The sequence below is a fragment of the Podarcis melisellensis genome (assembly GCF_964234715.1).
Source record: "Podarcis melisellensis genome assembly, chromosome: 11".
NCBI classification, from domain to species: Eukaryota; Metazoa; Chordata; class Lepidosauria; order Squamata; family Lacertidae; genus Podarcis; species Podarcis melisellensis.
In genome coordinates, this window is record NC_138543.1 from 8366214 (window position 1) to 8380508 (window position 14295).

Below are 14295 nucleotides of genomic sequence, written 5' to 3' on the forward strand. Positions count from 1 at the left end.
CTGTAGATCAGCAAAATATACCAAAAGTTATACATTACAAATAAAAATAGTCTTCAAAATTAAAGAAATTGTTGATATATCTAGTCTTTTTGCTTCCTTTGCAGGCCGATCCACAGAAGTTTCACTTACTAAATAACTGTGTCAGGTTGTTATTAAAAGTACAAGAGCAGTCCCGTCCCCCACAACCACTGCTCAAAAGGCTGACAACACACCCACATCCACCTGTTTGCAAACGAGATAAATGTAAAGTGCTGCACTTGGGATGCTGTTTATTAACTTACAGCATTCATTACATTTTACAATATTTCAGCTCGCCTTTCCTATGTCATATTAATTTTGCAGGGCATTCCCCTCGCGCCCCTAACAACCAGCCTCAAACAGGAGCCTTGTTAGCAAAGGCTAAAACTGGTAACAGTGTGGCAAGGAAAGCTATCTTTGTTACCTACCCCCCCAAAAAACCTTCCCCCATTGTGCTCAGTTCTGATTCTGAACCTGAATGTGTTATATAGCAGGCAGAGGGGAGCTTTTTAGTGTGGGAACCAGCACCCTTTCTCCTCCTGAAACCTCACCATATAGTGCATGGAGATAAGTTCTTTAACTTTGCAGCATGAATTCCCCCAGCCTTTTCCCCAGCACCAAGGTACAATGAACTTTTTAGGGGCTCAAGTAATTCCCTCACATCCCCATTTTCTCTCAACATTTGACTTTTAAAGCCACTGAGCATGATGTGCCAGTCCATTTTCAGTGGCTGTTTTTCTGTTAATTTATTAACTTACTACTTTCCAACATACCTGGGGACTCCCAAGTATGCACGTACCTCCTCTTAACTGTGGGTGGCCTTGTTGCCCTGCCCAACTGACAGGCGCCAGATAAACAGAATCAGCTTTAGGTGGAATGATGCTCATGCTGACTATATGTTGATGTGTGCTATCATTCACCATTTTAAACAGTTCCAAGACCAGTGGGACAGATGTCTGCAAGAGGACAGATGTGCACAGACTGCAAAGAATGTAAGCTCATTGGAGAGCAGGAAATGAGTATGACACACACTACTTTGCCTTGAAGCAACACCACCACCAAGCTCTTAAAGAGCCAGTATTTAAGTATATACTGTACAGTATATGAAAACATTTCATGACAATCTAGTCATGAAATTCCCTCTTCTACACACCTAACAAGGGTAAGGAAAAGGTAAAGGGACCCCTGACCATTAGGTCCAGTCGTGGCTGACTCTGGGGTTGCGGCGCTCATCTCGCTTTATTGGCCGAGGGAGCCGGCATGCAGCTTCCGGGTCATGTGGCCAGCATGACTAAGCCGCTTCTGTCAAATCAGAGCAGTGCATGGAAATGCCGTTTACCTTCCCGCTGGAGTGGTACCTATTTATCTACTTGCACTTTGACGTGCTTTCGAACTGCTAGGTTGGCAGGAGCAGGGACCAAGCAACAGGAGCTCACCCCGTTGCAGGGATTCAAACCGCCAACCTTCTGAATGGCAAGTCCTAGGCACTGTGGTTTAACCCACAGCGCCATCCGTGTCCCTCCTAACAAGGGTACAGGAGTCCTAAGTCTGACTGGGCCTATAGCAGTCTTGTATGTATATATTAGCCTAGTACAGGGGTAGGCAACCTAAGGCCTGGGGGCTGGATCCGACCCAATTGCCTTCTCAATCCAGCCCATGGACAGTCCGGGAATCAGTGTGTTTTTACATGAGTAGAATGTGTCCTTTTATTTAAAATGCAGCTCTGGGTTGTTTGTGGGGGCTGCCTTGTGTTTTTACGAGTAGGAGGCGTGCTTTTATTTAAAATGGATCTCTGGGTTATTTGTGGGGGATAGGAATTCGTTCATTTCCCCCCACAAAATATAGTCCGGCCCACCACATGGTCTGAGGGATGGTAGACAGGCCCACGGCTGAAAAAGATTGCTGACCCCTGACCTAGTAGCAAGAGACAATCAATAATTCCATGCAAGCAAGTGAGCAGGCTGGCAGAGGAAGGATGGATACACAACCAGTAGATAATCTGCCAGAGGGAAGACTGCTCCCCTACACTGTGCAGAGAAATGCAGGTTACTGCAGGAAGAACAGTGCACTCCATACTGTTGGCTGAGGACACCCCAGGGTGAAATCCTCTTGAATCAGTACTCTACCTTCTGTCTACCTGGCAAGCTACCGAGGCAGCAATGGAAAGCAGCAGCAGCAGAGCTGGGGATCACCATTTACATTTCCCCACAATGCCTCCAAGCATTGAATAAAATACGGGGTGGGGGGGAGCTAAGCCCTACCCTGCACAACTGATCACATGACACAGCCCACACACATACACCATTTGCATGGCAATGGCCATTAACTTTGGGGGCCACGGCCACCCCTCAAGTACCGTATTTTTCGCTCTATAAGATGCACCAGACCACAAGACGCACCTAGTTTTTGAAGGAGGAAAACAAGAAAAAAAATATTCTGAATCTCAGAAGCCAGAACAGCAAGAGAGATCACTGCACACTGAAAGCAGCAATCCCTCTTGCTGTTCTGGCTTCTGGGATAGCTGCGCACCCTGCATTCGCTCCATAAGACGCACACACATTTCCCCTTGCTTTTTAGGAGGGAAAAAGTGAGTCTTATAGAGCAAAAAAATACAGTATCTTATTTTGGCCCCTATGTCACTGCGGGAAATAAAAATGGTGACGGATTCTTCCTTGGGAGACTTTTATGCAGAAGCTGGGTGGCCGTCTCTCATGTATGAACTAATTTGAGATTCTGGCATTGCAGAGGGTTGGACTAGATGAGCTTTGGGGATCCCGTTCCAACTGATTCTATGACCAGATCGAGCCATCCACTATCCAATGCTGCTCAGTGTACCAGACCAGATTTATTTTATTTACCAAGTGTGTGTGTGGGGGGGTGTTTTTTTTGGGGGGGGGGGAGTAAAGTCGGCATCTCTATTGGGCCTCGCCAACTGCAGGCCGTGGCCCGGGCCGCTTAATCTCTGCCAGCAGCCGAATAAGCCTCTTTCTCTCTTTTTTTTTTTTTCCTTTTTGGGCAGGCTAGCCGCTTATGCTCGGTTACCTTCAAAGCTCGCCCATATGTAGCTGCAGCCACATTAACCCCACACCCGCTTTCCTCCCTCAGGGGCTATTAACGTGGCTACTCGGGAGTAAGCCCCAGCGGCCGCCATGGGACTTTGCCGGCTCCGGGCAAGGCGGGGGGTTCCCTTCGCCTTCCTCCGGGGCCGCCAGAGCCGCCGCCTGAGGGAGGCGACCGAGGAAGAGGCGGCGCGCGTTTCTCCTGAGGAGAAAAGCGCGGGAACTTGGGCCGGCAGGGCCGCTGACGAGGCCAAGGAGGGCGCCTGGCCCAGAGGAGCCGTTAGCGGGGCAGCCTTGTGAGGGGGGGGGCCGTTGGCTTCTTCCCGCGCGCGCAGCCCCGCTTTTATCCCGTCCCCCCCCCTCACAAAAAAAGAGGGTCCTTCCACGCCAGCCCTTTTACACGCGAGTAAACACGCCCAGGTTCAGGCCCGCTCTCTGTTCGGACGTATATTTGGCGCTCGGGCTCGGGGCCTTTTTCACTCGCTCTTGCTCGGTTCAGCGAGACTCACCGCAGCCGCCGCTGCTGCTGCTGCCTCCGCGCGCAGCAGTTCAAAGCTCCGGCGGGGCGGCCTCTTCGCAAAGGAGCTTCGGGAGGGAACCAGCGAGTGGCAGCCGCGGCGGCCAATGAAGGCTCAGCCGGGTGTGTGTTTTTTTTGCAGTTGTTCTCCCCCCGCCCAGGCCTGCAGCATCCAATCCTTAAACACCGAAGGCGGGATTTCTCCGCCGCGGCCTTTAACCCTTCATAGCCCGCGAGCCGGGCAGAAAACAGAGGCTACGGGGCTTGCGCAGATGAGAAGGAGAATCTCCAGGTTGAGTGGCAGTCAGTGTGTCACTGAATGTGAGCTGCGGGGAAGTGAGAAGCGAGGGGAGCGGATACAGCAGGCGAAGACGGTTCCTCACGTCTTGTTTGAAGACTCTCGGAAGTGTTGGGTCTTCCTTGGGAACAGGATGCTGAACTTTAGGCTGGTTCAAAAGGGCGAGGATAATCAGCAGTGACACTTCCCTCCTTCTTTGACCCTTCTTTCCCCCTCCCCCCATGCATTCTGGGATAATAATAATAATAATAATAATAATAATAATAATAATAATATATTATTTATACCCCGCCCATCTGGCTGGGTTTCCCCGGCCACTCTGGGCGGCTTCCAACAAAACACAAAAATACAATAACCTATTAAACATTAAAAGCTTCCCTAAACAGGGCTCCCATCAGATGTCTTCTAAAAGTCTGGTAGTTGTTTTTCTCTTTGACATCTGGTGGGAGGGCGTTCCACAGGGCGGGTGCCACTACCGAGAAGGCCCTCTGCCTGGTTCCCTCTACCTGTAATAATCATTTTATTAACATATCTACATTCAGCCGGAATGGTTAGAATGTCTGGAGAGATTTCAAATCCTCACGAGCATGAAGCTCTCTGGGAATTGGGGTGGGGTGTCAATTTAGTTCACATTTGAAGCCAAATCAGTTTTTCCAAAACCATAGGACACGGGTGTCAAACACAAGGCCCGCGGGCCGAATCCGGCCCGCCAGACCTCGTCATGTGGCCCGTGTAGCCGCTGCCGGCCGCCAGCCTTCACCTTTTATTCTCGCCTTTTTTTTTTTGACAAAAGAAAGCCGGCTCTTCAGCGCATGCGCGGCAGCCTACAAGCCAGAGAACATCTGCCCTCTAGCGGTGCCGGCTGTTCTACACAGGAAACCTCCACTTTACATGCATTCAAGAAACCTCCACTTGTTTTTATATTGAGCGCATGCCATCCTGTGATGTGACAGATCCAACGGCTGCCTGAACCCTTCTCTCCTGTACTGTAAGTACATATGATGAATGTGGGGGGGGAGGGGGGTCTGCTTATAGTCCTACAGATACAACATAGTCCTACAGATACAACCGGCCCTTTGAGGGTGACCAAACTGCTGATGCGGCCCCCGATGAATTTGAGTTTGACACCCCTGCCATAGGAGAACCGAAACTTAAGCCATCCTTCAGAATTCACTTCTCCAAATTTTACAGTACAGTTTTCCAGCCAAGTAATAGTTACAAAAATGCATATATTGGAGTAAAGTGTGCACATAGTCTTGAAAATAAGATACAAACATGCATGCCATTACATGGAATTGCTCTGTTAAAATATGTAGATTAGGCAAGGTTGCATACAAACATGTATCTTAGGAGAAATTTACAGTTAACTGCTGGTAAGTTTGCAAGAGGGTTTTGTAATAAAAAATGCAAACTGATGTGGAGAACAGAACTTAAGATGCAAAAAATGAGAAACTGAGAGAACCTGAAATCGACAGATTCTATTATCCCTGCTTTGGGCTAATTATTCACTTTCCGCCTGACCTACCTCACAGGGTTGTGGAGATGATAAAAGAGGAAGCAGAGATCATATATATATCACTCTGAGCTCCAGCTGGAACTGCTGTTGTCAATTCTTCCACCCCGTTCACATAGCACCCCCACACACTCCTCATTCTTTACCTTCTGAGGTCCATCAGCCTGATCCTTAATGAGTTTTTTCCCACTGGTGAGTAGTTTTAGGACTCACTCTGATATCTCAGACAACTAATAAAGCTAACATCCAAAAACAAAATGTGTAACTGGTTGTGTTGTTTTGGAATAATTTTGTAAAATTCTGTGTCAAGTAGATTTGATTGCTTTTTAGACAGTGCATCACAACTTTGGACAAATATAAAATTATATTTATATTGTTAATTGACAAAATTTGGAAGTAATGTATCCTAAACAATGGCAAGCTTGATCAGTGTTTGGGAGGGATAGGGCCCAGATTAATTCTGGTTTGTGCTGCTGACTACATTTTCCTGCGGAGAGTAGCTGGATTTGTTCTTCTTGTCACACTTGGTCCTTAATTACCTAAAGGATGCTGCTGAGCCAATGTACTAGGTGCTGATTCCGCTAGCTGCTGTTTGCAGAAACTCAGGAATACGGGCTCCTTGCAGCACGGAGGCTCTCTGCCAACTTCAAAGGGCTACCCTTCTCCAAACAGTTTGGGAGGCCCATAAAGAAATACTGAAGTGTTCCCAGGGTTCCATCTTTTAATAAGAGATGCACACGGACTATAGAAATTCAGAGGTTATGAACTCCAGCAAAACACGCTAGCCAATTTGTACTGACTGAAATTAAATGAATTGGAACTGGCAGCTTTCCTGACATGTCCCTTTTACAATTAAGGTATGCATTTGTTTCAACACACACTTGTTCAAAGAGGCAAAGCCTTCCATCAGAGTCAGATGGAGTTCAGGACATGCCTCCTCTCACAAGAAATATATACCATCTTACATGGCAGAGCTTTCTGGTGAATTAGCATGCATAAGTAACTTCACGAATGTTTTTCCACAAAAAGACTCTGTGATTAATACTGGATTGCTATACAAAGCCTGCTTGTTTTGTGAGGCTACTTCCTAATACATTTGTGTTTAAAAGTCAATATTGAAAAGCTGCATCTAACGGTAAACATTCTCATATAAACCAGGGTCCTTTCGTATACTCTGGTATTATTGCAGCCTTGTATAAGTACAAAGTAGGGGACGTGGGTGGCGCTGTGGGTTAACCCACAGCGCCTAGGACTTGCCGATCAGAAGGTCGGCGGTTCGAATCCCCGCGACGGGGTGAGCTCCCGTTGCTCGGTCCCTGCTCCTGCCAACCTAGCAGTTCTAAAGCACGTCAAAGTGCAAGTAGATAAATAGGTACCACTCCGGCGGGAAGGTAAACGGCGTTTCCATGCACTGCTCCGGTTCGCCAGAAGCGGCTTAGTCATGCTGGCCACATGACCCGGAAAGCTGTATGTTGGCTCCCTCAGCCAATAAAGCGAGATGAGCGCTGCAACCCCAGAGTCGGCCACGACTGGACCTAATGGTCAGGAGTCCCTTTACCTTTACCTATAAGTACAAAGTAAGCATAATAGGGTGGGGGCAAGTTGATGCTGCAAGTTCCTGGGGGCCTTTTGGCGCAGGTACGGGGTACCTGGGACCCTCCAGTTGGGACTCCAACTTCCATCAACCCAGCGTGGCCTATAATCAGAGATCATGGAAATTATAATCCACAGGTTGCCCATCCCTGGTTTTGAGGCTGTGATGAACTTAACCTCTCCTCTGTGTTTCTGGGATGTATGGGGCAAACAGCCACTGCATAGCTGGAAGCTTTTACCACTGCTTTTACCACAGCAGCCGTTAGCTAAACAAAAATGGCAAGGAAATAAAAAAAAGTGCGAAGATGAATCCCAAAGGTCTCCCTCCCTAAGCAAATTCTGGAACACCAGGTGCAACATCCTGCATTTTAGGAGATTTTAAAAACATTTCCAAATGAAAAGTATGTATGCAAAAGAGAGAGAGAGAGGCCTACCTGATATTTATCTTGGATTCTGTACTATAAAAACTTGCCAGTAGCAAATTCCAAACACCAAAACCACAGTTTCTTATACGCTCTCATGTGGTCCCCATCTCTCTCTCACACACACACGTACGCTATGGAAAAACATTCAAAAAGCCAGCATCAACATTATAAAAAGAACCCCCAAAGCAGATTAGCACCTCCCTTATAGGTACGAACACTAGGCTCTTATTCCTCCCATCCATTTATTTATAGCCAAGTGGCCCAGCCTCAAATGGCCTTCAGAGCTGTACCCCTGCCTGGCACTAGTTTCAAACCTTTAATGGTTAGGGATGGTTTACAGTGCATTGACTCTGAATAAGGCCTCCCTTCTGTTTTAAAGATGTTGAATCAGTAAGTTGCTGTGTTTTATTGCAGCAATGAGTTGCAAATGTCCAGGTTGCGCTGAACTTTCATCAAGGGACAGAGTATTCTGGGCACAAAAGGTGGCAGTTGGGGGAGTATGCCACTGGGGGTGCCTTTATTTTTCGGAGGGGTTCAAGCACATACTGTACTGAAAAGGTAAGTTTGCATGGCTAAAGTAGATCATTCAACAAATCCACGTTGAACAACAACAACAATGGACTTTTTGCATGTAGGAAACTGATGGGGAAAATGCACTGAAAAGTGTGGGCTGAGTTTTTGGTTAAAGGAGGGGGGACTTTTTGGCAGAATAATTGTGAGCGGTGATACAAGAATAAAGAATAATTTAGTACAGTGGTACCTCGGGTTAAGAACTTAATTCGTTCCGGAGGTCCGTTCTTAACCTGAAACTTTTCTTAACCTGAAGCACCACTTTAGCACCGCTGCATGATTTCTGTTCTCATCCTGAAGTAAGTTTTTAACCCGAGGTACTATTTCTGGGAGAGCTTAAGATGAAGAATGAAATCAAAGAAGCATCCAAACAAAAAAAAAAATGTTGTAAGAATGTGTGACTACAACCACTCTCACACAAACTGGCTATTCTATATGTGTTCCAGTCATGTCAGAGAGATAACACTTATTGATACCCTAAATGACTGCAACCTCACAAAAACATTAAATTACTTGATCAACAAATCACTGAGCTGAATGCTCAGGCATGAGGCTTGCAACGTGATCTTAGGCCAGTAACTACCACATATCCTAACTCTCAAGAAGGTGTCGTGATAGTGAAATGGATCAATGATACCTATGCTGCCTTGAAATTCTTGGAAGGGTGGACTTATAAAATGTAATGAATAAATGTGGAAGCAAAATGTGCCCCGTCAGTTGCTCTAACATCCTTTGCCAACCTGGCACCCTCCAGATGTTTTTGGACTACAATCCTGATCATCACAGCCATGCTGACTCAGTCAGAAAAGGTAACTTATTGGTGTTATGGAGGCTAGGAGACCATAGCTTGTTAGGTGAATGGGCTGTGAATAGTCCAGGCTGATGAGATCAGTGAGAACTAATGACAGAATATATTTTCCTGATAGCTGAACATCTGACATTGGAGTTTGAAAAAGTGGAACCCTGCAGGTACTGGGAGGGAACAGATAAATAGTTTAGAGCCAGTTTTGGGAGCGTGATTTGGGGGAGAGAGCTGTGAGTTGGCTGAAGGTCCTGTCTCTAGGAATCTGATGCAAGACTGATGGATAGATCACCTGCTATAGGAGCATCTAATTGTTTCCATTATGCAATGCTTATAAAATGAAACAGATCTTGCAGAGGCACCCTAAGACTCCATTGCCCTCTCACCCAAAAAAAAAAATTGAGCTCTGTAGTGCTGTTATTGGACTTATTGTTCAGGAAATCAGCGGGTACTTAATGATAGGTTCATAAAGAAATGCAAATCAGGCAACAGTTTGATAAGCTGCCATATGAAGATTATGCAAAGAGGATTACCATTTACACATCACCAAAAAAAAAGAAGAAAAAAAAGAGGGCAAATATTTGCAAATGCTATTTTAGGAATAATTAATATAAATGGAAGTGCAATACATTTCATTGTATTGGGGAAGACCTGTGTGCCTACTCTGTTGGCTATCCGGATGGCAACCTCTGGTGGGCTCTTTCTTTTGGTTTTCTCTTTGAAGTGGACTTGGACCAGACAGCTCTTCAAACAGAAGATTCCTTCAAACACAGGTCAGTCGTCTGACAGCTCATCAAACAGATCAGAAGGGTGTGTGGCCACACTACACTGAAATACCCCTTAAAGCTAAGGAACAATAGATGCCTGGAACCATGTGAGGGAAGACAGGGTATATCTATTTTAAATACAATACAAGGTCAGTCAGTAGTGCAAAAGGCTCGTAATCTTAGGGCTGCAGGTTTGAGCCCCAGGTTGGGCAAGAGTCCTGAATTGCAGGGGGTTGAAATAGATGACCTTTGGGTTTCCTCCCAGCTCTTTGAAATAAATAAATACTGATGTACTGAAACTACTCTGCTGTTTTGCTAAACGGCTGGTTGGTTGTGGTGGAAGAGAATTGTTAATTTAGCACAAATCTCAGTGATACTTCTTGTAGTCTCAGTTCGGCAATGAAATGTTGAAAAACAGTTAACAGTTCCCAAGGAGCCATAACTGATGAACGTGTAAATCCTTCGTACTTCATGGACCGCTGAATCAATGGACTGTAACGGTTACTGTGGAGCGTTGCCGCCTGTTAATGAATATCCGTGGAAGATAGCTTAATGGCGAGTTGCACATATAAAACCTCTTTGGATCGCTGCTTAGAAAGCTTGGTTTTTCCAAAGTGGCCGCAGCGTGAAAGTAGGGACATTTGCCCTAGGTAAGGCGTCATCTCCCTGAAATATGCATGGCCGGTCAAGTGTGATGGTGGCACATATATATTACAGGTTTTTCTATATCGCATCTTAGGCTAACCTCTCAAGGAGTTTTCCACAAAGTTGTAAAGCCACCATAAACCAGGAAAACAGCAATGAAGAATAAAAGCAATTGCCAACATGCAATGGAGGATGCTACCACCATTGGGCAGAGTCAGGCTGTGAACTGTGGCATGCTGTCACAATCAAACTCAGAGGAAACCAATGTGGTGACATCCTCAACTGTCATCCCTGTCCCTTGGCTACGCTAACAGGGGCTGGTGGGAGTTGGTGCCCAACATGTGAAGGCTACTGCATTGGCTATTCCAATCTAGGCTTACCTTTTACACGATAAAATGGTACCTCTGGACAGTTAAGTCCAGTCAAAGGCAACTATGGGGTTGTAGTGCTCATATCGCTTTCGGGCCAAGAGATCCGGTGTTTCGCCACAGACAGCCTTCAGGGTCATGTGGCCAGCCTGACTAAAGTGCTTCTGACGCAATGGAACACCGTGACAGAAACCAGAGCGCACGGAAATGCTGTTTACCTTCCTGCCGCAGTGGTACCTATTTATCCACTTGTACTGGTGTGCTTTTGAACTGCTAGGTTGGCAGGAACTGGGACAGAGCAATAGGAGCTTCTGTTTTGATCCTGGAATGCCACTATTTCCCCCACCAACACCGAGCTCAGGGAGGACAATGAGCTGGCGCTTGCCCCGGGTGTCAGTGGCGGTTGCCACGAAGGAGCATCCCATTGCCTCTCCATGGCCGCTGCTGCCGGCCTCCTCCCTTGGGCAGTTTGTAGTGGTTGCTGGAGAGCAGGCGAGGAGGAAAAGAGGCTGCACCCTGAGGTCCAGCTCTGTGAGGTGCGCCAGCTCAGAGGAGCAGGCAGAGGACAAGGCCGCTCTGGGCAGGAAGAAAGGAGTCTTAATTTTTTTAAAAAAATTGTGCTTTGTGCATCCAACCCCATCGTTCTGCCCAGATATTGAGGTCCAGTGCTGAGGGCCTTCTCATGGTTCCCTCGCTGCAAGAAGCCAAGTTACAGGAACCAGGCAGGGCCTTCTCGGTAGCGGCACCCGCCCTGTGGAACGCCCTCCCACCAGATGTCAAAGAGAAAAACCACTACCAGACTTTTAGAAGACATCTGAAGGCAGCCCTGTTTAGGGAAGCTTTTAATGTTTAATAGACTATTGTATTTTAATATTCTGTTGCAAGCCGCCCAGAGTGGCTGGGGAAACCCAGCCAGAGGGGCGGGGTAAAAACAATAAAATAATAATAATAATAATAATAATAATAATAATAATAATTAATAATAATAATAATATCTAATCATGCCCCTTTCTAAAATTTAATTATTGGCGTGTGTTTTTCTTTTTGTAAATCTACCGAAGAATAAAATAAAATAAAATGGGGGGTTGAGAGGGATCCACTGCAGGAGGAAGCGAGAAATGTCCCTTTATTCATCTGAGGAATATTGGAGGGTGTGCAGGAAAGGGATATTGGCTTTATGCCCTGCTTCTGTTATTTCCACCCTGGCTGGACACTGTTGGAAGCAGGAGACTGGGGGGGAAATCAGGGATGGGGAACCTCTGATTCTCCACAGGCTATTGGACTTCAACTCCAGCCAGCATGTCCAATGATCCCATGATGGCTGAGAGATGTAGGCCAGCAACCTCCTAGGTACCCCATCCCGAGACTAGATGCATCTTTGTTCTAAGGCAGTAGGATTCGTGTTTCCCTCCCTAACCCCCTTGACATGTCTGATATGCAGAGAACAGCAAAAGCACACCAGAATAGGCAAGAGGAAGAAGCATGGATCATTAACAGCCCCTTCTTCTCCTGTTATTGTGTCATTTTGCTGCATAGCTGGAGATTTTGCCTGACTTTTACCAGGCTCAACAATATCCCCCTTGAAGCTTTCAGGTTTCAGTAACTGAGAGCACACACGACTTCCCCAGAGCTTTTATTAGCTAAAATCAACTTTGTAAAGTTAGAACAGGAAAGTATTTTTAAGCCATTTATGCCACATTTCCTGGCAAGCATCCTGTTCCACTAATGGGGTCCACTGCGACGGCAACAAATAGAGCAAGAATTTATTCTGTGAGTTACGGGGCCTAGGAATTGTTCTCATTATTTGTGCTGGTCATTAAAAGCAATTAAAGTTTGGCATGCATGTGATTGTTCGGATATAACCAGCCTCTGTTTCAGATTCTCCTTGGAGGTGTAACTTACCTGAACTGCTAAAAAGGGAACACCTGTTTATACATCAATCCACCGCCGTTTCTCAATGAGCAGCATTCCTGGGGCTGCTATATGCATTATGCCAAAAAAATTAGCCACATGTTTACTTTAGCCCTGAACAAATATTTCTAGTCTCTGACGAAAATTTGATTAAATTCTTTAGCTAAAGTTAATTAGACTGTAAGTAAGAAAATATGTTCATAATAAACATAGGTAGGCCATAATAAATAAAACCATGGGGTTTGTTCCCTCTAGTCACAAAGTTATGTTCAACATAAAATGGGATAGTAAATACTCTAAGCGGAAGGAACTGTCTCCAAATTAATCTTTCCCCCAGTCTGATGATACCAGAAGGAATTATTTCAGCCATAATTGTTACTAGAATGGCCAGTGTGGCATTTTCAGCTAATCAGGCCTGGTAATTTTATTTTCCATTGCATCAGCCTCATTATGAACTACTGTAGTTTATGCTCCAGGCTTTCAAGCTATGGATTGCTTGCTTACATCTATTTAGTTTCCTAGTATTTCTTAGGGGTCTTTCAAGGCAACTCCAAGGAACAGAATGGCTTGTTCATGAAACAAATTCCTTGCATTAGATTTGTCTGGTGTTTAACGCATGGAAAAAAATCCTCTGTTAATATCAGTTTTTTAAAACAATTAACCATGGGGTTTGTTCCCCCTAATCACCACTAGAGGCAGTCTTCACAAAGAGTATTACTGGTCTATTTGTTCCTTAAATACTCAGGGCACAGGGTTACATTTTGGCCACATGTTTCACTCTTACACTCACAGAGGAATATATATATATACAGGACGTAGGTGTGTATCATTAGGAGAGAAGCTGCATTGTATGCAAAAGGTCCCAGTTTCAATCCAAAGCATCTCCAGGCGAGTTTGGAAGCATTCCTTGTCTGAAATGCTGCCGAAGAAGAAGAAGAGGAAGAGTTTGGAATTGATATCCCGCTTTATCACTACCCAAAGGAGTCTCAAAGGGGCTAACATTCTCCTTTCCCTTCCTCCCCCACAACAAACACTCTGTGAGGTGAGTGAGTCTGAGAGACTTCAAAGAAGTGTGTCTGGCCCAAGGTCACCCAGCAGCGGCATGTGGAGGAGCAGGGAATCAAACCCGGTTCACCAGATTACGAGTCCACCGCTCTGAACCACTACACCACACTGGCTCTCTCATACCACACTGGCTGCAGAGCCACTGGTAGTCAGTGTGGCCAATAACGAGCTGGATGGCCCAATGGTTGGAGACAGCACCCTGTAGACAGATATTCATCTGGGATTTACTTACATAACTGGCCGATTCGTAGGCCCAGGTCACCAACTTACCCAACAGGTGCAACAAGCACTCTGCTTTGTATTGATTACCTGCATGAAAGCCATTTCAGCTTCTGAGTGAATTCCAGGCATGTACAGGTATATATATTTTTCTGACCATGATGCCTATGTCATAGGTAACATATGAGATATAGTTAACAAGTTTCTCACTAGTCTGTTTTACCCTAGGTAAAGGTAAAGGGACCCCTGACCATTAGGCCCAGTCGTGACCGACTCTGGGGTTGCAGCGCTCATCTCGCTTTATTGGCCGAGGGAGCCGGCATACAGCAGCTGGGTCATGTGGCCAGCATGTCTAAGCCACTTCTGGCGAACCAGAGCAGCACACAGAAACGCCGTTTACCTTCTTGCCGTTTACCTTCCTGCCTATTTACCTTCCTGCCTATTTATCTACTTGCACTTTGAAGTGCTTTCGTACTGCTAGGTTGGCAGGAGCTGGGACCGAGCAACGGGAGCTCACCCCATCAC